This window comes from Arvicanthis niloticus, chromosome 5, assembly GCF_011762505.2.
Source record: "Arvicanthis niloticus isolate mArvNil1 chromosome 5, mArvNil1.pat.X, whole genome shotgun sequence".
NCBI lineage: Eukaryota > Metazoa > Chordata > Mammalia > Rodentia > Muridae > Arvicanthis > Arvicanthis niloticus.
The window spans coordinates 100274002-100297029 of NC_047662.1; the positions used below are offsets into that span (position 1 = coordinate 100274002).

At 44.6% G+C, this 23028-nt stretch overlaps 1 pseudogene across 1 annotated transcript in view; it reads left to right on the forward strand.

The window, feature by feature from the left end:
* The first annotated feature begins 457 nt into the window (after positions 1-457).
* LOC117708569 (uncharacterized) overlaps positions 458-23028 on the forward strand; it is a 45532-nt pseudogene continuing 22961 nt past the window's right edge. The window contains exons 1-2 of the transcript XR_013110704.1: positions 458-21697; positions 22198-22237. The product of XR_013110704.1 is annotated as an uncharacterized LOC117708569 (transcript). The remainder of the gene's footprint in view (positions 21698-22197; positions 22238-23028) is intronic.

The following is a 23028-nucleotide window of genomic DNA, read 5'->3' on the forward strand; positions in this document are numbered from 1 at the left end:
AATTTTCTTTTTTATTGGTTCTTAATGTGTATTAGGGAAATTAGTTTGTAATTTTTTTGTTGGGTCTTCATGTGGTTTATGTATCAGGGTAATTAATTATGCCCCATTAAAAAAATTAGGTAGTGTTTCTTCTGTTTGTCTTTTGCGACATAGTTTGGGAAGTATTGATAGTAATTATTTCTTGAGGTTCTGGTAGAATTTTGCACTGAGTCTATCTGGCCCAGAATTTTTTGTTTTATTTTTTTGTTGATGTTCTTTAGGAGACTTTTAGTTACTGCTTCTATTTTCCTGGGGTTATGTATCTGTTTAGATTGCTTATCTGATCTGGATTTAACTTTGGTAGGTGATACATATCAAGAAAATTATCCATTTCTTTTAGGTTTTCTAGTTTGGTGGAATACAGATTTTTAAAGTCTTTATGACTCTCTGGATCTCCTCTGCTGATGTCCTCCTTTTGTCTCTAATTTTATTAATTTGAATCTTGTTTTCTCTATCTTTTAGTTAATTGGCTAAAGGTTTATAAATATTACTGATTTTCTCAAATAACCAACTCTTATTTCATTGAGTCTATGTAAAAATTTTTGTTTATTTTTATTTTATTGCTTTCAGCCCAGAGTTATGTTTCACCATCTATCTACTGGGTATTGTTTATTCATTTTGTTCTAGGTCTTTTCAGGTGTGCCATTATGTTGTTAATGTAAAGATCTCTTCCTTTTCTCGATGTAGGCACTTGTGCTATGAGCTTGCCTCTTAGGACCACCTTTATTTGTTTGTGTTATGATTTCATTTTCACATTTTAGGTTGATTCAAAAAATTTTTAGTTTCTTTCTTAATTTCTGTCTTAATCCATTTTTTATTCAGTGAGTTATTCAATTTCCAAGAGTTTTTAAACTTAATGTTGTTGCTAGCCAGGCAGTTGTGCCACATACCTTTAATTCCAGCACTCAGGAAACAGAGAAAGGCAGATCTCTGTGAGTTTGAGGACAACCTGGTCTACAAAATGGGTTCCAGAACAGCTATCTATGGCTATTACACAGAGAAATCCTGTCTCAAAAACAAACAAACAACAAACAAAACAAAACAAAAAACAAAATCTGTTGTTGTCGATATCCAGCTTTAGTCCATGGTGGTCAGATGGGATGCAGGTGTTATTTCAATTTTCCTGTATCTATTGCAACTTGCTTTGTGTCTGAGTATGTGGTCAGTTTTAGAGAAAGTTCTATGATCTACTGAGAAGAAAGTATATTCTTTTGTATTGAGTTGAATGTTCTGTAAATGTCTTCTAGTTTCGTTTGAATTATGGCATTAATTAACTCCAGCATTTCTCTGCTTAGTCTTTGTCTGGATGACCTGTTTTTTGAGAGAGTGGGGTATTACATTCTCACACTATCACTGTGTGAGGGTCAGTATGTGATCTTAACTGTAGTAGTGTTTCTTTTATGAACTCCTTGTGTTTGGTGTATGAATGTTTAGAACTGAAATATCCTCTCGGTGGATTTTTTTCTTTGATGAGTATATCGTGTGTTTTCCTGCATCTTCTGATTAGTTTTGGTTTGAAGTCTATTTTTTCAGATATTAAAATAACTACACCAGCTTGTTTCTTGGGTCTGTTTGTTTGGAATACCCTTTTCCATCCTTACTCTGAGATGATGTCTATCTCTGATGTTAAGGTGTGCTTCTTGAGTGCAGGAGAAAGATAGATCCTGTTTTTGTATCTGATCAGTTAACCTGTGTCATTTTATTGGAGGAATTGAGACCATTGATGTGAGAATTATCTGTGAACAGTGTTTATTGATCCTGTTTTTATTTTGTTGTTATGGTATTTTATTATGTTGTTATGGATTTTTTTCCTTCTTTAATTTGCTGGCCTGGGATTTTTAAATTTGTTAACCTTTTCAGATTGAAGTTTTCCTTTTTGTGGCTTCTGTAGAGCTGGATTGGTAGATAGATACTGCTTAAATTTGGCTTTATCTTTCTCTGTCTATTTGATTGATAGTTTTGCTGGGTATAGAAGTTTATAGACCATCTTTCCAGGCCCTTGTGGCTTTTAGGGTCTTCCTTGAAAAGTCATATGCTAATAAAATAATGGGTCTATCTTTATATGTTACTTGGTCTTTTTCCATTGCAGGTTTTAATATATTCTTTATATTGTATGTTTAGGTGTCTTATTATAATGTGTTATGGAGAATTTATTTTTGGATCCTGTCTGTTTGGTGTTCTGTACGCTTCTTGTACCTCAGCAGGCATCTCCTTTAGGTTAGACAAATTTTCTTCTAGGAGGTGGTAACTAAACCTCTGAAACTGTAAGTAGGACTTAATTAAATGCTTCTCTTTATAAGAGTTGTCACAGTCCTGGTGTCTCCTCAAAGCACAGGAACATTGACCAAGACAGAAGTTGGTACCAGGAGTGGGGTACTGCTGTGACAGGCCTGATCACAATGCTTTTTGGTGGAATATGGACTTTGGGACATTAGATTAGGAAAGCAGCTGAATGCTTTAAGCAGTGCTTAGTGGCCATACTAGTATTAATGTAGAGGAAGACAGTGGTGTTGAGAGCAATGTCAATTATGATGGCTAAGCTCAAGAGGCTTCAGAGGAAAAGAATATTAGTAAATGGCCTTGTGATATTTTGGAAAAGAATGTAGCTGCTTTTTGTGCCAAAGAAATCTGCCTGAGGCTAAACTGAAGAGTTTTTCGCTTAATGGCAGATGAAATCTCAAGACCATTGACTAGTCTTGAGACTAGTATTGACTGTCATATGGTTATTAGTGGTCACTCTTATACAGATATATTATGAAAAGAAGGAAACTGAACAAGAAAAAATGCAAAGTGTACAGCTTGAAGAGAAAAGGAGCACCAGAAAGTTTAATGGAGCTAAGTCTAGGACTCAAGGAGATTATGTTTCGAAAAAAAGCCTGATACTAAATGGAATAAAGGGAGTGGTGACTTCAGGACAAGATCCTACTGAGCTAAGCTTCCAACCTATGAATGGGAATTAAGGAAAAGCTTAAGCAGTGAAGGAAACCATCAAAACCAGAAGTTGATGCAGATGTAATTGAATGGTGAGGGTTATGTTCCAACCCCAGAAAACAAAAGAACATTGCAGATTCAGACACACTATTCTGGATTTAGAGTCAAGGATACAAGAAAGGGGTTATGGAATTATAACAGGGCCCCAGACATTAGTAGATCTCAGACCTTAGCATATCTGATTCCATGATGCTAGTACCAGTCAGGCTGTAAAATAAAGCATGTAGACAGCACCTCCTGCCAAAACTAAAACAAAGGCCTAGTCCATCAAAGTTTATAAGTTCTGGGAATGTCTCTAAATGTAATATTTTTGCTTTTTTGTTTGTATAATTATACTTTTGGCTACTCTTCTTATTAAGTGTGTTAAGGCCTAGCTAAAATGTTAAGGCCTAGGTAACTGTTACCTGTCTAGCCTTCCAATTTGTGCCATTACTAGGAAACTTTCTCATGACTAAGTTTATTGTGTATTCTGTTATATTCTGTGCTTTGGTGTTCTTGGAAACCAATCACAATAGAAGTCAGAACTGCTTTGTATAGTTAGCCACAAGAAGCTTGGAGCCAAACCAATCACCAGGCAGCACTTCCTGCACCTGTGTATAAGCTTTTATGGTTTTTGCTTTTATAAGCTGCCCCTGGGATGGACCCCAACATAAGAGAGACACCTATAAGGAACGATTCGGAATAAGATTTCCACTTTGAGTAGGGGTCAAATAAAGTTTAAGTTCCCAAGATCTCCCTGGGAATTGACATCCTAGTTGGCAGAAAGAGATATGTCCTTGGGTAACTGACATCCTGATTGGCAAGTTAAGACATGAATGTTAGGTAAGGCAAGTCCCCTGCCACAGTTGAATACCCCAACCAATGGAAGCAGGACAAGTGTATAACAAAGACATGTTCCTAAGGAAATCCCCTATTCCTAAATCCTGATTGGTGGAATAACTTGACACAGATGTTTATGGATTTAAGGTTTATGAGCCCTGTAGGATCTTGACCCAGGGTCACAGCCAGCTCTTAAGTCTGTCCTACAGCTTTGATCAATCAATCCTGGGGCAAAAGCTCAATAAACTATCCATGTCTGACAGAGATGGGTGTTTCTATGGTTTTGAGGCGACTCCTCAACCCCAAAAAACTGAAGTATGTCAACATACTTCAGAACATTGTTTTTATGCTTAAAATCTCTCCCTGAGAAAGGTTCAGGAGTACTCTTCAATCCCAAACACCCAGTATAGTGTACAGATAGCTAATAAAGATGTCCTATTGGTTTAAATACATGTCTAAGCAGTCTTCTCTGGTGGATACCACATAACATTTCTGGAAGTCCCACCAAGATCCCAAGAGATACCAGGAGTCTCTGAGGCCCCTGGAGTGGTGAAGAGTGCAGTGGTCAAGGGACTCCTCCAGGGTAGGATCCTGGAATGTTCCAGATCCCCAGGATCAACCTCTACCCTGAGGATTCTAACACCTCAACCCCCAAAGGAAGCAAATTACAAAGTCTGTCACCTCTGGAGGTAAGTCTAGTTATGACACCTTCTACTTAGAGACATAGGAGAGGTTAAATACAGCTGCTAACCCAGTGTCCAGGACCCATGCTACTGGATTCCCCTATCTGTTCAGGCGTATGAATGTGTGGTGGCCACCACTGGTTGTCTTTACTGTGTGTCTCTGTGTGTTTTTCTATGTACTTCTGTTAGTTCTGTTTCCCTGTGTTGACCAGTGGCTTTTTCTGGTGTGATTGACTTAAGAGCTCTTCTGTCAGAGGTTCCCTGGAAAAATAGGGTATAAAAAAAGCCAACTGAGAGACTGCTGTAAGAGTTACAGACCTTGGGCTACAGAATGTTGACTAAGAAAGCCCAGACTCATACATCAGAGGCTACCTATCTTGTTTACCAGCTGAGCAGAGACAAGAGGAGCCTGTCTCTGAGTCAGATTGCTGCCATCCTTCAGTTCCCAACCCAAAGACTAAGAGACAGGTCCAAGAGTTCTTTGGTATAAATAGGTATTGCTGCCTCTGGGTTACCAGAGTGTGTGGCTATAGCAAGGCCTCTATACACCAGCACAAAGTATGGGTGCACCAAACCCCTAAACTGTACTGAGACTAAACAAAAGGCATGTAAGACCTTTAAAACAGTTCTGACTTCTACTACAGCCCTGGTGCAGTTGTCTTAAAACCTCAAAAGGGTTTTAACCCAAACGCTGGGGCCATGGAAATGCCCTATGACATATTTTTCCAAACGATTGGACCCTGTAGCCACAGGATGTCCCACCTGTCCAAGAGCTGTGGCAGCTACTGCTAGACTAATGAAAGCAAACAAATGAAGAAGTTAACTCTGGTCAGGACCTTATACTCACAGGACACTGCAATGGCTTTGGGAGAAACTTGTTTTATGTTACTCAATCAGGAGTAATTTTAAAAAATCTTGCTATGATTGGGGGAAAAAAAATCTCAAAATGAAAAAGAAAGAAGGAGTTCCAGGTCAGCCTGGGACAAATAAGTCCCAGATCCAGGCATGGTGGTACACAGCTTTAATCTGGGCCACACCTTCTGCTGAGGCCTACATAAGGAAGTAGGAAGACTAACTCTTCTTCACCTGCTTGCACTTACTTGCCAGCACATCTGTTGGAATCTACTTCTACAGAAGACCAGTTCAAACAGCTAGCCTCGTGGGACTGAGCAGCTACTAGATTCTTGGATTTCTCATCCACAGCTACCCATTGTTGGATTAGTTGGACTACAGACTGTAAGTCATCACAATAAATTCCCTTAATATAGAGAGACATTCCATAATTTCTGTGACTATAGAGAACCCTGACTGATACAGAAGTTGGTACCAGGAGTTGGGTGGCTCTAGAGGAGCAGAAGCCTAAGGATAAATCTTTTAAGAATCTGGAATTGGCTTAATAATTTACCAGCACCTTCTAATTCACCAACACCTTCAACTACTGATGCTCTCCAGATGCTCTCTCTCCTGGGAGCTCATAGAACATTGAAGGCCCATGGTGGAAACTATATCTCAAACTTAAAGAAGCTAATGCCTTTGATTACCTTGATCCATCAATTGTAACTGGCAATGAATTAGGTGACCCAGTATACAAAATTTTCTACAATTTGGAGGGAAAATCAGAAAATGATTTTTCTGGCTTGCTGTTCTTGGGATCTCTGGACAAATTGATGAAGGAAAAGAACGAGCTGTATGATAAAATTGACGGGCTCCAGATGCAAGTAAATAATCTAAAGGTCTCTGAGTGGGCCCTTGAAAGGATCTTCTCCTCAGCAGTCATAGAGCTCCAGTTGCAGAAAATCCAACTGAAGCTCTCATTATAAGGTTGGCTGAATTACAGGGAAAATTCAAGTCTCAGCCCAGAGGGTGTCAGCAGTTCAAGTAAGGGCGTTAATTGGCAAAAAAAAAAAATGGGATCCTGTAACTTGGGATGGTGATGTGTGGGAGGACCCTGTTGAAGCTGAGAATTTTGAATCCTCAGATTCTCAAGGGTATACCTCACTTGAGGAAGTCATACCTTCAGCCCCACCCCTTGAAGTAATGCCTCATTCATATGAGGAAATTAATCTCTCAGAGTCTGATAAACCAGCAGTGACTTTCTCTGAAGAAAATGCCAGGCAAGACAATACTGATGTTCCTCAAGGCCCACCAATAGTTTCTTCTAGACCTAGAACCAGACTCAAGGTGAAGCAGGCCCCTGGAGGGGAGGTAGAAAGTGTGGTCCATGAGGAAGTGCGCTACACTACTAAGGGGCTTCTTGAGTTTGCTAACTCATTCAAGCAGAAGTCTGGGGAATATGTGTGGGAGTGGGTTTTAAGGGTGTGGGATGATGGTGGAAGGAACATAAAACTAGTTCAGGCTGAGTTTATTGACGTGAGCCCTCTGAGTGGCGATTCTAGGTTTTATATGGAAGCTTGCACAGTTAAGAAAGGTGTCAGACGTTTGTTTGAATGGTTGGCTGAAGTGTTTATCAAAAGATGGCCTACTGAAAAGGAGTTGGAGACGCTTGGTATCCCTGGCTTAGTGTTGATGAAGGGACTTTAAGGCTCAGGGAAATTGCAATGCTAGAGTGGATACGTTGTGTAAAACCTAATCCTCCACCATGGGAAGGCCCAGAAGATGTACCTTTCAGAAATCCTACAAGACACAAACTGGTGAGAGGGGCACCGACACATTTGAAGAGTTCTGTTCTTGCCCTTTTCCTTGTGCCAGACCTGAGGGTTGGAGATGCTGCTGCTCAATTGGATGAATTAAATGCAGTGGGTTTAATTGGGCCCCGAGGTAGCAAGGACCAGGTAGCAGCATTGCATGGCCAGAGACAAGATGATTGTAGTTATTATAGTGGGCAGTGTAGACAAAACAATGTTCAGAATGACCTAGCCCATAATGGTCAGTACAGGAGAGGTGAAATTTATGATAACATGACTTGTGTGGACCTTTGGTGTTCCCAGGCATGAAATAGATAGGAAGCCTACTGCATATCTGTTTGATCTATAAGCAGAAAAATTCTCAAACAAACGAGAGGCTATATTGGGTCATGGCAAAAGGCAGTCTTGGCCAGTGAATCAACTTCCAGACTTGAGCCAGTTTGCAGACCCAGAACCCCTTGAATGAAGGGGTGGCCAGGTTCCCCTGAGGAAGGATCTTGATCAGACACCAAAAGTTTTGCTGTTAGCCTTTCTCCAGTTCTTACCAGAGGGACCTACAGCCTTTTACAAGGGTAACTGTACACTGGGAGAAAGGAAATAATCAGACTTTCCGGGGTCTATTGGATACTGGTTCTGAATTGACGCCGATCCCAGGAGATCCCAAGAAACACTGTGGCCCTCCGGTTAAAGTGGGGGCTCATGGAGGAGAGGTGATTAATGGAGTTTTGGCTGATGTCCGACTCACAGTAGGACCAGTAGGTCCCTGAACACATTCTGTGGTCATTTCCCCAGTTCCAGAATGTATAACTGGGATAGACATACTTAGAAGTTGGCAGAATTCTCACATTGGTTCTCTGACCTGTGGACTGAGGGCTATTATGGTTGGAAAGGCGGAATGGAGGCCTTTAGAGTTGCCTCTGCCAAAGAAAATAGTGAATCAAAAACTGTATCGTATTTCTGGAAGAATTGCAGAAATTACTGCCACCATCAAGGACTTGAAAGATGCAGGGGTGGTGGTTTCCACCACATCTCCCTTTAACTCTCCTGTCTGGTCAGTGCAGAAGACAGATGGATCATGGAGAACAACAGTTGACTATCAAAAATTAAATCAGGTAGTAACTGGATTTGCAGCTGCTGTACCAGATGTAGTTCCATTACTTGAGAAAATTAACACATCTCCTGGTACCTGGTATGCAGCTATTGATCTAGGTGCCTTCTTCTCAGTACCTGTCTATTAAGACCACCAGAAGCAATTTGCTTTCAGTTGGCAAGGCCAGCAGTATACCTTTACAGTTTTGCCTCAAGGATACATTAACTCCCCTGCCCTGTGTCATAACTTAGTTAGAAGGAATCTTGATCATCTGTCTCTTTCACAAAATATCTTATTGGTGCACTATATTGATGACATTATGCTAATTGGACCAAGTGTACAGGAAGTAGCAACCACTTTGGACTCATTGGTTACATATGCATATCAGAGGATGGGAAATAAATCCAACCAAAATTCAAGTACCATCAACCTCAGTGAAATTCTTAGGACTCCAGAGGTGTAGGGCATGCAGAGATATTCCTTCTAAGGTGAAAAATAAGTTATCGCACCTGCCCGCTCCCACCACCAAGAAAAAAGCACAACGTTTGGTCGATCTATTTGGATTCTGGAGACAGCACATTCCTCACTTGAATGTGTTACTCAGGCCCATTTACCAAGTGACTTGGAAAGGTGCTCATTTTATGTGGCACCTGGAACGGGAGAAGGCTCTTCAACAGGTCCAGGCTGCTGTGTAGGCTGCTCTACCACTTACTTGGACCATATGATCCAGCAAACCCGATGGCACTTGAGGTGTCAGTGGCAGATAGAGATGCTGTTTGGAGCCTCTGGCAGGCCCCTGTAGTGAATCACAGAAGAGACCTTTGGGATTTTGGAGCAAAGCTCTACCATTATGTGCAGAAAACTATTCTCCCTTTGAAAAACAACTCTTGGCCTGCTGCTGGGCCTTAGGGGAAACTGAACGTTTGACAATAGAACACCAAATTGTCATGCAACCTGCACTGCCCATCATGAGCTGGGTGTTATCAGACCCTCCAAGTCATAAAGTAGGAAGTGCACAGCAGTGTCTATTATGTGGTATAAATGTGATCGAGCCTGAGCAGGTCCTGAAGGCACAAGCAGTTTACATGAAGTTACTCAAATGCCCATGGTTTCTACTTCTGTTACAATGCCATCTGCTGCCAAGCATGTGCCTATAGCCTCAAGGGGTGTTCCCTATGTTCAACCGGCTGACTGAAGAAAAGAAGACTAGGACCTGGTTTACTGATGGCTCTGCACATTATGCAGGCACCACCCAGAAGTGGACAGCTGCAACATTACAACCCCTTTCCAGAACAACCCTGAAAGATACAGGTAAAGGAAAATCTTCACAGTGGGCAGAACTTTGGGCAGTACATATGATATTACAGTTTGTTTGGAAGACGAAATGGGCAGATGTTCACTGACTGTAGCCAATGGATTGGCTGGATGGTCAAAGACTTGGAAAGATCATGATTGGAAAATTGGTGAGAAAGACATCTGGAGAAGAAGTATGTGGACAGATCTCTCCAAATGGGCAAAGGATGTAAAGATATTTGTGTCCCACATAAATGCTCACCAAAAGGTGACTTCAGCTGAGGAGGAGTTCAGTAATCACATGGATAAAATGACCTATTCTGTGGACAGTCAGCCTCTTTCCCCAGCCATCCCTGTCATCGCCCAATGGGCACATGAACAAAGTGGCCATGGTGGCTGAGATGGGGGTTATGCTTGGGCTCAAAAACATGGACTTCCATTCACCAAGGCTGACCTGGCTACAGCTGCTGCTGAATGCCAGATCTGCCAACATCAGAAACCAACATTGAGCCCCAGATATGGCACCATTTCTCAGGGTGACCAGCTAGCAACCTGGTGGCAGGTTGACTACATCGGACCACTTCGTCCATGGAAGGGACAACATTTTGTTTTTACTGGAGTAAATACTTATTTTGGTTATGGATTTGCCTTTCCTGCATGTACTGCTTCTGCCAAAACCACCATCCATGGAGTTGCAGAATGCCTTATGAGTTACAGAATGGCATGGTGTTCCACACAGTATTGCTTCTGTCTAAGGAACTCATTTCACAGCCAGAGAAGTGCAACAGTGGGCCCATGATCATGGAACCCACTGGTCTTACCATGTTCCCCATCATTCTGAACCAGCTGGTCTGATAGATGGAATGGCATTTTGAAAACTCAGTTACAGTGCCAATTAGGTGGCAGCAGCGTGGAGGGCTGTGGCAGAGTTCTTCAGAAGACAGTATATCCTTTGAATCAGCGTCCAATATATGGTACAGTTTCTCTCATAGCCAGGATCCATGGGTCCAGGAATCAAGGGGTGGAAAGGAGAATAGTTCCACTCAGTATCACTCCTAGTGACCCTCTAGGAAAGATTTTGCTTTCTGTCCCCACAACTCTAGGTTCTGCTGCCCTAGAAGTTTTGGTTGCAGAGGGGGAGTGCTCCTACCAGGAGCCCCAACAAACATTCCATTGAACTGGAAATTCAGACTTCCCCCTGGTCATTTTGGGCTTCTAATGTCCTTAAACCAACAGGCTAAGAAAGGAATAACTGTGTTAGAAGGGGTGATAGGTTCAGGTTACCATGGGGAAATTGGACTGTCTCCACAATGGAGGTAAGAAGGATTATGACTGAAGTGCAGGACATCCCTTAGAGCATCTCTTGGCACTACCTTGTCCTGTAACTCAAGTCAATGGGAAACTACAACAGCCTAATCCAAGCAGGATGACAAAGGGCACAGACCCATCAGGAATGAAGGTATGGGTCAGTCCTCCAGGAAAAGAGCCAAGACATGCAGAGGTGCTTACAGAGGGGGGAGGAAATGCAGAATGGGTAGTAGAGGACAGAAGTTATAAATACCAGCTAAGGCCACATGGCCAGTTGCAGAAACAAGAATTATAAAGTAATATGAATGCTTCTGTTTTATTTTGTCAAGAACACATTTGTATAGATATTTGTGCTTTTTTCCAATTTTCTTAACATCAATTGGTATTTAAATTGAGATACTAAAAGAATTTACAAACGCATTTGCAATTGTACAAAGAATAGTTATATCATGTTAGGCATATTTATGACCTAGTTATTGTTTCATTTGGACATGAGAGATGATTTGTGTCAAGTTGACAAGAGGTGAATTGTAATGGTGATCCAGAATTGGAGGGCACACCTGTGATCCAGATCTTGAAGCATAGTGGAATAGAAACACAGGTTTCTGACCTGGATCTTGGAGTGGAGATCTTTGGAGTTGGCCAAACAGATTTCACACGACATTTAAAGGAAACATCCCAACAATAAAACTTAGTTTTATTTTCTTGAAAAAAAAAAAGAGATAAATATATAGTTTGTCAGATAATTGGTATACTTGGTGACAGTCTCTGTTCTCTGGGTCCCCTGGCTAACTGGTCTGCTATCAGTACTGGCTAGGCCTTTAATTCTTATTCTGAATTCTCTAAAATTAATGGTAGATCCTTCATCTTTAAAAAAAAATTTTTATTGATTCTTTGAGTGTTTCACATCATGCACCCCAGTCCCACTCATCTCTGCACTCCCTCATATCTTTTTTTTTGATATGCCCTTTGCCCTTGCAACCCCCCCCCCCCAAATAAATACTCACATATAGACAGACAACAACAACAAAGCATAGAACGCATCTCACTGTGGAAGCTGTGGTACGTCACAGTGTGTCCCACAGTACACCCTCTGTCCACACATCTCTACTTGCAGATGTCCATTGTAATGAGTCATTGATCTGGTTTGATATCTCTGGCTTCTGTAATATCATCAATATTGGATCCTCACTGGGACTCCTCCTGGTTATCCTGTTGTTCTGTGTCATGGAGATTCTGCAGCTTTGGCACAGAAAGGACAGGCCCTTTCATGCACCCCAACTGTCCACACATGATACATATTGCGGGGTCGGCCAACTCAGAGCCCTGGATCTGAGCCTGGGTGGTAACTGACTGGTCAGCCCATAGGCTCTCCTTTATCTGCACCACCAGGATGGGCTCTTCAGCACTGCTCTGGTTAAGCCACCCAATGTTGCCATGGGCAGGAGGCCCTCATGCCTCCAGAGCCAGCTCCACTGTGCTGCACTAGGCCCACTTTCCAAGTGCTACGGCCTGTGAGGAGCTGTGACAGGCTCATCTTACACACTTGAGGCTAGCTCACCTGTTCCAGCTCTACTATGTTGCCCAGGCAAGGTACAGGGCTCCTCTCCCAAGTGCTAGGGCCAGTGATGGGGCAGGGCTAATTATCCCGCTCTCATCCCTTCTGGGCCAGCTTTTCTAGCTACTTCAGGTGAGGGGAGGGTATCCCCTCTTGGGGCCAGCTCATCTTCTCCCCCTCTACCAGGGCCAGCTCTACTGTGCTGCCCAGGTAACATGCAGTGCCTACTCTCATGAGTGCTCAGCCAGCAAGGGACAAGGCCAGCTCACTGTTCTCATGGAGATCCTCTATCTTAAACTATGTGGCCTATTATGTATCAGTTCAGTAAAATCAGTGGTCCTTGGGACCAACTACAACTCTCTAAAGCAGGATGAGTCCATGATTTGACTGATACACTAAGATCAATTGAGAACGTAACAGAACCCCAGACCTTAGCACACTAGTTCCACAATGGAAGTACCATTCAGGCTGTAAAACTCACAGATAACACCATCTGCCAAAACTAAAACAAAGGCCCAATCCATCAAGTCCATATAGTTCCAGGAAAGTCTCTAAATGTACCAGCCTTGCTTTTCAGCTTCTGTAGTTCCACTTCTAGCTAACTGTTCCTGTTAACTGAAGTAGGCCAATCCAGAACATGGTTTTTATGCTTAAGAACTCACCCTGATCCTGAACACCCAGCGTAGTCACCAGCCAGCTAATAAAGACTTCCTATTGGTGTAAATCCATGTCTGAGCAGTCTTCTCTGGTGGATACCCCACAACAAAACTCTACAACCAAGGAAAAGCTTTGAGACCAGGGGCGTGTCGGGGTGTCCCTGAATAGAGGCCTAAAGCAGCCATTGTGTGAACCTCTGAATGTGAAGCCTGGATTTTGTTGGAGATCCCAAGATGTTGGAGATGCTAGATGGGATACTTACCAAGGAGAGCTGCTAACAGGGTGTGGACCCAGCCCAAGAGACAAGTGTGTTGCAAAACTGAAGTGTATTCAACAAAGCTGGGAAGAGCTGGAGATCTGAAAAGTGCTTTCACATCAGATCTGGAGATGCAGAGTTTGGAGTTTGTTCTTCTGATTTTCAATCTTGCATTGGTCCAGCATTTTCTCAATATGCACTCTTCCCTCCCTTTTGGAATAGTAATGTATATTCTGTGCCATTGTATGTTGGAAGTAGGTGATCTACTTTTTTATATTGATTTTACAGTGGGTTGCAGTTAAGAGATTGCCTTGGGTCTCAAAAAGACTTTAAATTTCAGACTTTTTGAAATAGATTTATTTATATAATACATTTATTATGTATATAGCATTCTACCTGCATGCCTGCAGGCCAGAAGAAGGCACCAGATCTTATTATAGATGGTTAATAATAACCAGGTCTTATTATAGATGGCTATAAACTTCCATGTGGTTGCTGGGAATTGAACTCAGGACCTCTGGAAGAGCAGTCAGTGCTCTTAACCTCTGAGCCATTTCTTCAACTCATGAACTTAGGACATTTAAGCTGTGTTGAGACTGTTGTAGACAATGGGGACTTTTGAAGTTGGACTGAATGCATTTTTGCGTTATGATATGGCTATCTGCCTGTGGGGCTAGAGAATGTAATGTGGTGGTTTGAATAGGAACAGCCCCTATAGGCTCATATAGTTGAATGGTCAGTCATCTGGGAGTGACACTAGTTGACAGGAATCAGGAGGTGTGGCCTTCTTGGAGTAGGTGGGGCTTTATTGGAGGAAGTGTGCCACTGGGGGAGGGCTTTGAGGTTTTTAAGGGCCTGACACAGGCTAGTAGAGAAGGGAAAGAGGGAAGCCCTGACCACGCCCTTGGGAAAGGGATTCTTTGGTTACTCACTTGACTGAAAGCCAGCTGCTTGGCTAGCTTGCTTGAAGAGGCCTCCGTGGCTGGAACACAGAGGTCCTCAGGGAAGTGAGGTGGCTGTGGCTACAGCGGCTCATTAAAGGCCTTCTCCACGGTAGCACCATGGTGGGCCCCCAAAAGACACGTGGAAGTCCATGGGTTTTACAGGCTTTATTTTCATGACAGATGGTAGTTGAATCTGGATGCACCCCCCACCCCTTTTAGGTCAGGGCAAACCTGACTTAAATAGGAAGGAAGGAGGGTCTGGGAAAAGAATAATTGGCTATGCCCTCTGGCCTTTAGATAACTCATTAATATGGAAATCTCTTGAGACTGAGGCCTGTAGTCACGCCCTCTACCTGTGGAGGGGATTGTAGGGCCATTGCCCTATGTGACTGCAAATCACTGATCAATGGAGATCTTCGCCACTTGTTAGGAGCCTGGATTCTGGGAGCAAGGTGAAATAGATGCCCGTCCCTCATAGGCATGGACACCTGTTGGGTCTCCGGGCTATTTCCAGCCAGCGCTTCTACCAAAAACCAAGTCATCCTATCACGGTCCCACAGCCAGGGGCTGCAAGGAATGCTCTGTGAGAGTGGCCTTAAAGATAACTCAGCTGGGCTGTGAGAATGTAGCTCGGCTACTGGGGTAACTTCTGCCATGCGTGGGGGTCTGAGTTTGATCTCTAGCACCTCATAAGCTGGGTCTGGTGGCACATGCTATAATCCAGAACCTGGAAGATGGAGGCATCTTTGGCTACATAGTTTGAGAGTTTGAGGCCAATCTGGGCTATGGGAGATCATGTTTAAAAAAATAAATAAAAAAAAAAAAAAACATAACTGCTGGGAGTTTGTAGCTCAGTGGGAGATACAGTGCTTGGGTAGCATGCCTGGGGTCCCTGTTTAGTCACAAACAAAACAATTTGAAGATTGCTTCCTCTGAGGGACAGAGCAGCCCTGAGAAAGGCAGGGTCTAATTCTGCAGGGAGGCAGATAAGAGGCTCAGGACTGGGCCGGAGTGTGGAGGAGCAGCTGACCGCTGGCTATCTGGAAGGTGTCAACATTTCCTGATAGCTAGGTTTGGAAGTGAGAGGGGTCAGGTGAGATGCTACTTTAGGCAGAGCAAACAGAACTCAGAGATGTCACCACGAGTAACATTTGTACAGCAGAAAGATCTCAGTTGGGTCCCCACTGGAGACAGCACTGGAATGGTTGGCAGTGGGCCTGGCTATACAGTTGGAGACAAAATCAGGATAATATGGCAATCTTGGGCCACATGACCTGTCACAAGTAGGTAGAGACAGATGTTTAGTGAACAGCATCTACTGTGCCCAGCATTGGAGATTAATAAATAGAATTTTCCTGGAGGTGAAGACTTAGTAACTTCAGGTGGATGTGCTGACTTGTAGAATTTTCTTTAGGTAGTTTTCAAACATAAAGCAAAAGTGAATATTTTATGATCCTCCCAGCTTTAAGGATTGTAAAGGTGTGGTTCAACCTGTCCCACCAGCCCACCTACACCTCGGAGTGTCCCTAGATAAGGCCTCTGAGACACAGATAGCCTCACTAGCCCTGGGGCTACAGGGCCACCCTGGAGCTGGACTGAGGCCTGAAGCAGCTGCATGCAGGGACAAAGGGACCTAGAGGTAAAGAGGGGGATGTGGTGGGGTAAAAGGTGTAGAGAGGCTTAGGAGATGGCTTACTGGTAACATTGCAGAGGCGCTGGTGAGATGCCTTGTGGGTAAAAATGCTGTTACCCTGTGCAGGCCTGAGGTCAGTCCTCAGTATTATGGTAGGAAGAGCCACCTAACAAAAGGTTACCCTCTGACCCCAGCATGAGCACCACGGCCCATGTGCACTACGGTGAGCATGCACCAGCACACACAATTTTGTTTTCTCTTTCTGTGCATTGGTGTGAGGGTGTCAGATCCCCCAGAACTGAAGTTACAATTTTGAGCTGCCATGTGGTTGCTGGGAATTGAACCTGAGTCCTCTGAAAGAGCAGCCAGTGCTCTTAACAGCTGAGCTGTCTCTCCAGCCCCCAACACATAATTTTTTAAAAGAAAAAATTGCAGGCGTGTGTGTATGACATGGTGGCTTTGCCAAAAATAGACTTGACTTCAAATCATTCTCCAGTTTAAAAGCTAAGGGTGGAAGACGGGGTTGAGAGGGAGGTGGACACAGGCTGTGTTCTTGGTCTGTTTCTGTCCTCTGAGGTTAGTGGTGTGGCAAGCAGCTTGTGCCTTAGAGCTGGGAGGTCCTCAGGACTGTGCCTTCACAAGGAGGGGACCGGTGCACTGGTCTCATATTAAGAAAAAAGTTGGGCTGGAGAGATGGCTCAGCGGTTAGGAGCAGTCTGCTCTTCCAGAAGACCTGGGTTCAGCTCCCAGCCCCCACACGACAACTCATATCTGTAACTCCAGTTCCAAGGGATCTGGTGCCCTCACACAGACACACATGCAGGCAAAACACCAACAAACATGAAAATCTTAAGAAAAAAAATTTCAGCTGTCCTGGTGTCTGTGGTTTGTCTGTTCTTAGTGAAGGGCTTTGCTCTGTACTTCTTGAACAGAAAACATGGTATGTGAAAGTAACGAAGATGCTCTTGTCTTAGTCAGACTTTTAACCAGAGTTTACAAAGGTAGATGTTGTTTTTCTGACCCCAGTTGACCCTAAACAGCACTCAAACCTGGAGTCAGATGTTATTATGCGTCCCTATATGTTACGGCTAACATTAATGGGATATTTGGTTTTTAAATTTATTTTGGGGGGGAGGGCAGGGTTTCACTATGTAGCCCTGGTTGGCCTAGAATTTATGATGTAGACTTGGTTAGCCTTGAACTCACAGATCTACCTGCCTCTGCCTCCTGAGTGCTGGGGGATTGAGGTTGTGCGCCACCAAGTTCTGCAAATAGGTGTTTTTTGAGGTTGGTTTCCACGTGCTGTCTGATTTTTGAAAAGATTACAACACACGTTATTCTGGGCCAGGGCATGGAAGAGTACATAATTTAAGATTAAAGCTATTTATTTGCTTAGTGTAAAAGTTGATTACAAGGGACATTCAAGGTACAGCAGGGTCATTGCTTTTAAAGGCAGGATAAACCAAACAGGCTGAGTACATAGTAGGGAAATAGACTGGGTGTGTGATTCTATTTTTATTTTATTTTTTTTAAAGACAGGTTTTCTGTATAACCCTATCCTGGAACTCGCTCTGCAGACTGGGCTAGCCTCAGTCACAGAGCTCTGATCCCTGCCTCTGGCGTGTGCCACCACCTACCTAAGATTGTATTTATTCTTATTTTATGTGTATGAGTGTTTGTCTAAATATCTGTGGACCATGTGTGTGCATGCTGTGCCCTCTGAGGTAGGAAGAAGGCATCAGATTCCCCCTGGCATTGGAACTACGGACCACTGTGTGTCACCACATACACACTAGGAAGCAAACCCTGTTCCTCTGGAAAAGCAGCCGAGGCCCCTAACCACTGAGCCACCACTCCAGCTCCTTGAGAGCATCGTTTTAAATCATCTCAAGGTATGTTATTAACTTGGTTGCAAGGTCCAGCAAAAGTTCAGTTTCTGAAGGCAAGATGTAGTTTTAGAAAAGGCTATCACAGCTAGACGTGTTGCATACACCCTTAATCCCAGCAGTTAGGAGGCAGAGGCAGAGGCAGAGGCAGAAAGGTGGATCTCTTTCAGGCCAGCCTGGTCATCTTTGGCCCTCACTCTGTGCTGCTAAATAAGTCCACTTTTCTCAGCCTCAGTTTCCCCAGCCAGAAGCTAGGTGTCCTTTTCTCAATGCATTGTATCCTGCAGGTGGAGAGCCCATGCTACAGATGTGTTACCCACCTGTCCCCCTAACCTCGGGACAGGGGCAGGGTGTTTGAACGAGAGGCACAGTTTACATGCATGGGGTGCTGGTAGGCTCCCGTGCACAGCTCTGAGACCCCCATCACAAGGAGAGTACGGTGCCTCCTCTCTTGAGTATTCACTGCACCCATTCAAGGTCCCTCTGCTTAGCAGAGTCCCAGCAGTGAGAGGGCAGCTGAGGGGGAGAGGCTGGAGGCCTTGATGCCTGTAAAAGTACCTGTAGTTTTAAAACCTGGCAAACCCAAGGCATAGTAAGGTTGGTTATGTTGTTTGCTTGCTTTTGAGACAGTCTCTCTATGGAGTCCTGGAACTCACTTTATAGACCAGGCCGAACTCAAACTCACAGGAGTTGCCTCCGCCTCCCAAGTGCTGGGGCATGAGCGGCTGGGCCCAGCTTTATTTTTGAGTGTTTGCCTGAAAGTTTGTCTGTGCACTGGGTGCATGTAGTGCCTGAAGAGTCCAGAAGAGGGCACTGGACTCCTTGAAACTGAAGAAGCTAAGAGCTACCATTTGAATTCGTGGAATTGTAAATGGGGCCTCTGGGAGTCCCGCCAGTGTGCTTAACTGCTGAGCCATTTCTCATTTGTAGACTTTGTAGCCAAGGGAATTCTGTGCACGTGCATTTTTCTTTTACATTTATTTATGGTGTATGCATATGTGGCGGACAAAGGACCTGGCATGCATCTGTTGCACAGAAATACATGTAGATACAATATCCTTATACATGAAACAGAAGAGCCCGGCAGTGGTGGTGCACACCTTTAATCCCAGCACACAGGAGGCAGATCTCTGAGTTTGAGGCCAGGCCAGTCTACAGAGAGAGTTCCAGGACAACCAGGGCCATACAGAGACATCCTGCCTTGAAAATCAAATAATAATTATAGTAAATACTTTAGTGAGTGTCACATAATGTGAGGCCAGGAAGGGGCTGAGAAACCCTTTGGCTTGTGCTAGGCTCACTCTCCATACTGTTACCCAAACCAGTCTCAGCACCACTGGGGAAGCTCAGGGCATATGATTATGTGGATCCTTGCTCTCTGTAGCTGGCCCCCACCCTTCAAATGTGACTGTGATGTTTACTTCCAAAGAGGAGACCATAGGGGTGGACTTCATAATGGAGGCCCTGCATGACACTACCGCAGCCAGGGGCCCAGTCACTGTAGGCTGTAGTACCCAAGTCATGTTGATGATGTGATACACAGACACTTGGCTTCTGGAGTCCTCCTCTCCAACCTACGACTCCAGTTTGCTCACAAATAAAGCCTCAGGCCATTCCAGATGAGAGCTTTGGGGGACACACCCCACAGTGTACCCCCAAACCAGTAAGGCTTTCTAAGAAGCTGCAGTAGTATCACATCTGAAGACAACAGGACTTATATGCCTTTAAATGTCACTTGGGGTTGTGGGGCAGGAAAAGGTCATTAGATGAAAAGGAATCTGGTTAATGCACACGTAGTTATTTCCTTCCTTTAAAATAAATGTATTTTTTAGGTGCATGGGTGTTTTGCCTGCATGTATATATGTACCCCATGTGCATGCATGTGGAGGCCAGAGAGGGCATCAGATCCCATAGGACTAGAGTCACAAATGGTTGTGAGTAACTGTGGGTGCTGGGAATTGAACCCTAGCCTTCTGGAAGAGCAGTGCTCTTAACCAGTGAGCCATCTCTCCAGACTCCCTGTCTTGTCTCTTTTTTAAAGTATTATTTTAAAGTGTGTGTGTGTGTGTCTGTATGTATGTATGTATGTATGTATGCATGTATGCATGTATGTATGTACATGTGTGCAGATGCCCAAGACCGAGGTGTCTGATCCCCTGGAGCTGGAGTTAGGGTGGTTGTGAGCCCCTGAATGTGCATGGTGGAAACTGAACTCAGGTTCTCTGCAAGAACAGCGTGTAAGTGTCACCTCCAAGCCTTCTCCAGCTTCCTCTTCCATTTTCACTTTTTCTGAGACAGGGTCTCACAAAGCCCAGGTTGGCCCAACTCACTATGTAAATGAGAAAGATTTTGAACTCCTGACCCTCCCCCCTCCCAGGGCTGGGATTTGAGGCAGAGGCATGCACCGCCAGGATGGGCAGCTTTTCTCTGTTAGGCCTTTCTAACCTTTAAGATGCTCACAAGTCCTGTGTTCATGCAGGTGTGGTAGGGCCAGGTTTTGCTTGCTTTCCTAGGTTTCAGAATGGGGCTCCCAGGATCCCAGTTTGGGAAGGCAGGATTTATTGCTGAAAAGCAGCCAGTGTGCCATGTGTAACCGAGGAACTTTCCAACAGGGCATAGCAGCTGCTCTGAGGATTCCAGAGAAGTTGAATGACATGAGACGTCACAGAGGTTTGCAGTGCTAGTTTTCGTGGTACTTATATTTTATGTGTGTGAGTGGGTCTCCTGATTTAATGTCTGTGCAACAGAAGAGGGGGTCAGATCCTCTGGAGCTGGAGATACATCCAGGTGGTTGTGAACCACCAGCCGGGTGCTGGGAGCCGAACCTGGATCCTTGGGAAGAGCAGCAGGTGCTCTTAACCACTGAGCCAGCTCTCCAGGCCCATCTTTAGCATTTTTATATTTTACTTTTAAACTTAAAAATAAAGAGATTTATTTATCTTTAAGTATATGTACAGTACACTGTCACCGTCTTCAGACTCACAGAAGAGGGCAGCAGATCACATTACAGATGGTTGTGAGCCACCATGTCATTGCTGGGAATTGAACTCAGGTCCTCTGGAAGAGCAGTCAGTGCTCTTAACCGCTGAGCCATCTCTCCAGCTCTTATTTTTAATCTTTTAAGAGAGAGGGTCTCAGATACCCAGGATGGCTTTCTCTGTGGAGCACTGTCTTTTGTGCTCTCCCACTGTCCCGAACCTGAAGTTTCCCACAATGCAGAGCTAGGAAAGTGGTCTACCAGTGAGCTGTTATGTACCCACAATCCTAGGGGCTTTTTATTGTTTTGGTTTTTTGAGGAAGGATCTCATGTAGACCAGGCTGGTCCCTTAACAAACATGATTTTGAGCTTCTGATGCTCCTGCCTCCAAATCTGTGTGCTGGGTTTTCAAACCCTGCCACCACTCTTGTTTTGTAGGAGGTGAGGCTGAGTACAGGGTCCAGCGTGTGCTGAGCGAGCGCTGGATGGACCAAGCTATATCCACAACCCTTGCTTTTGTTTTTGACATAGGGTCTTGCTATATCCCAAGCTGGCCTTGACCTTCTATGTAGCCCAGGCTAGCCTTGAGCTCATGTTCCACCTGCCTTAGCTGCCTCATATTCCCAGAGAATCTGGAAGAAGGCCAGCCTGAGCTACAGGGTGGGATGAGATGTTGTTTAAAAAAAAAATTCCTTTCTTCTCCCTGTGGCCTGACCTTTCTTCCCTGTGCTCAAGAACCTGATAGGGGTTTTGTTCTTTAACTTGATCTCCATAGTTAAGTGACAGTCTACATGCCTGGCCTCGAGGGATGGCCAGCCAGAGGCCCAGCTGACCTACCCACATCAGGGCAGTGTTCAGTGCATCTGGCTTTCGAAAGTGGCAGAGACATTCACGACATCGCCTTCAAGTGCCCAGCAAGCGTGGGGGAGGGGTGTGTGTGTGTGTGTGTGTGTGTGTGTGTGTGTGTGTAAGATACCCATCTCTGTAACTTTTGGATCCCTTCCTCCCTTACCAAAACTAAAAGTATTTAAATACCAGCATTTTTTTAAAGAAAATGAAGACTACCTTCCTCAGTGGCCTGGGGCTGGTGCGAAAGTGCTGGACCACCAGAGGCCAGGCCTGGGCTCCTTTGTGAGCTTTTTAAGCCTCGCTTCTGCATGCGTGACCAGCTGAGAAGGGAAGTTTAGTGCCCTCCAGCTCCTTCTGGATTTGGGCCCAGAAGCAGTGCTGAGGTGCAGTGTGCCCAGTGTGCCTGGGACGGACTCCCTGCCTGCTAGGCTTTTGGAGGACTTCACTCCCTCTCACCAGGCTGCATGTTAGCATGCCCCGTGGTGCAGCCAGCGAGTGTCCCAAGTGCTCTCTGTTAAGCTGCCATGGCAGAATCGGCATCCAGCTTTTTCCCCACTGGTCAACTCCAGAAGGAACCTCATGGACTTTGCTGAAGGCATCTGGAGAGAGGTATGCCACAGACATGGATGCAACCCCCTAGGGTCCAGAGGCCTGTGGGAGCCCTCAAAGCCAAGGCTAGCCCAGTGAGTGCACTGTGAGGGTCAGAATCCAAGCAGGAGATGTTTCTGTGTATGCAATCCTGCACACAGGCAGTCTGGTACTGGTAACTAAGGGTTGCTGTCTCACTACATAGCCCAGGCTGGCCTCAAACCCAGGACACACCTCATGTCTCTCTGCCTTTTGAGTGCTGGGATGACAGATAATGCCACCACAAGACAGGAACAGAATGGATCAAATTGACAAAATCTGACCATAGAAAGCAAGAAAAGACAGGAAGTTCTGATCCCCACAGCAGAGGTCAGGGGACTCTCCAAAGGCCCTGCCAAGTATCCTTAAGAGGAGTTTGCCATTGCAGTGGTAGTACTACATTTGTAATCCCAGCACTGTGGAGTCTGAGGCAGGAGGACATAAAGTTGAAGAGCAGTCAGGGCTACATGAGATCCCGCCTTTTAATGTTTTGGAATGATCTACTTCTGTATGTCTGAGTACTCTGTGACACGTGTGCAGATACAAGGAGGCCGGAAGAGGGTGACGATGGCCTGGAGCTGGCCTTCCAGATGGTTGTGAGCCATCACATGACTGTTAGGTTAGCAGTTCAGTTTCCAGATTCAATTCCTATCTCTCCAGCCCTGAGACCTTGTCTTAAAAGCAAAACAGGCCAGGTGTGGTGGTGCAGACTTTTGATCCCAGTGCTTGGGAGTCAGAGGCAGGTAGATTTCTAGGAGTTTGAGGCCAGCCAA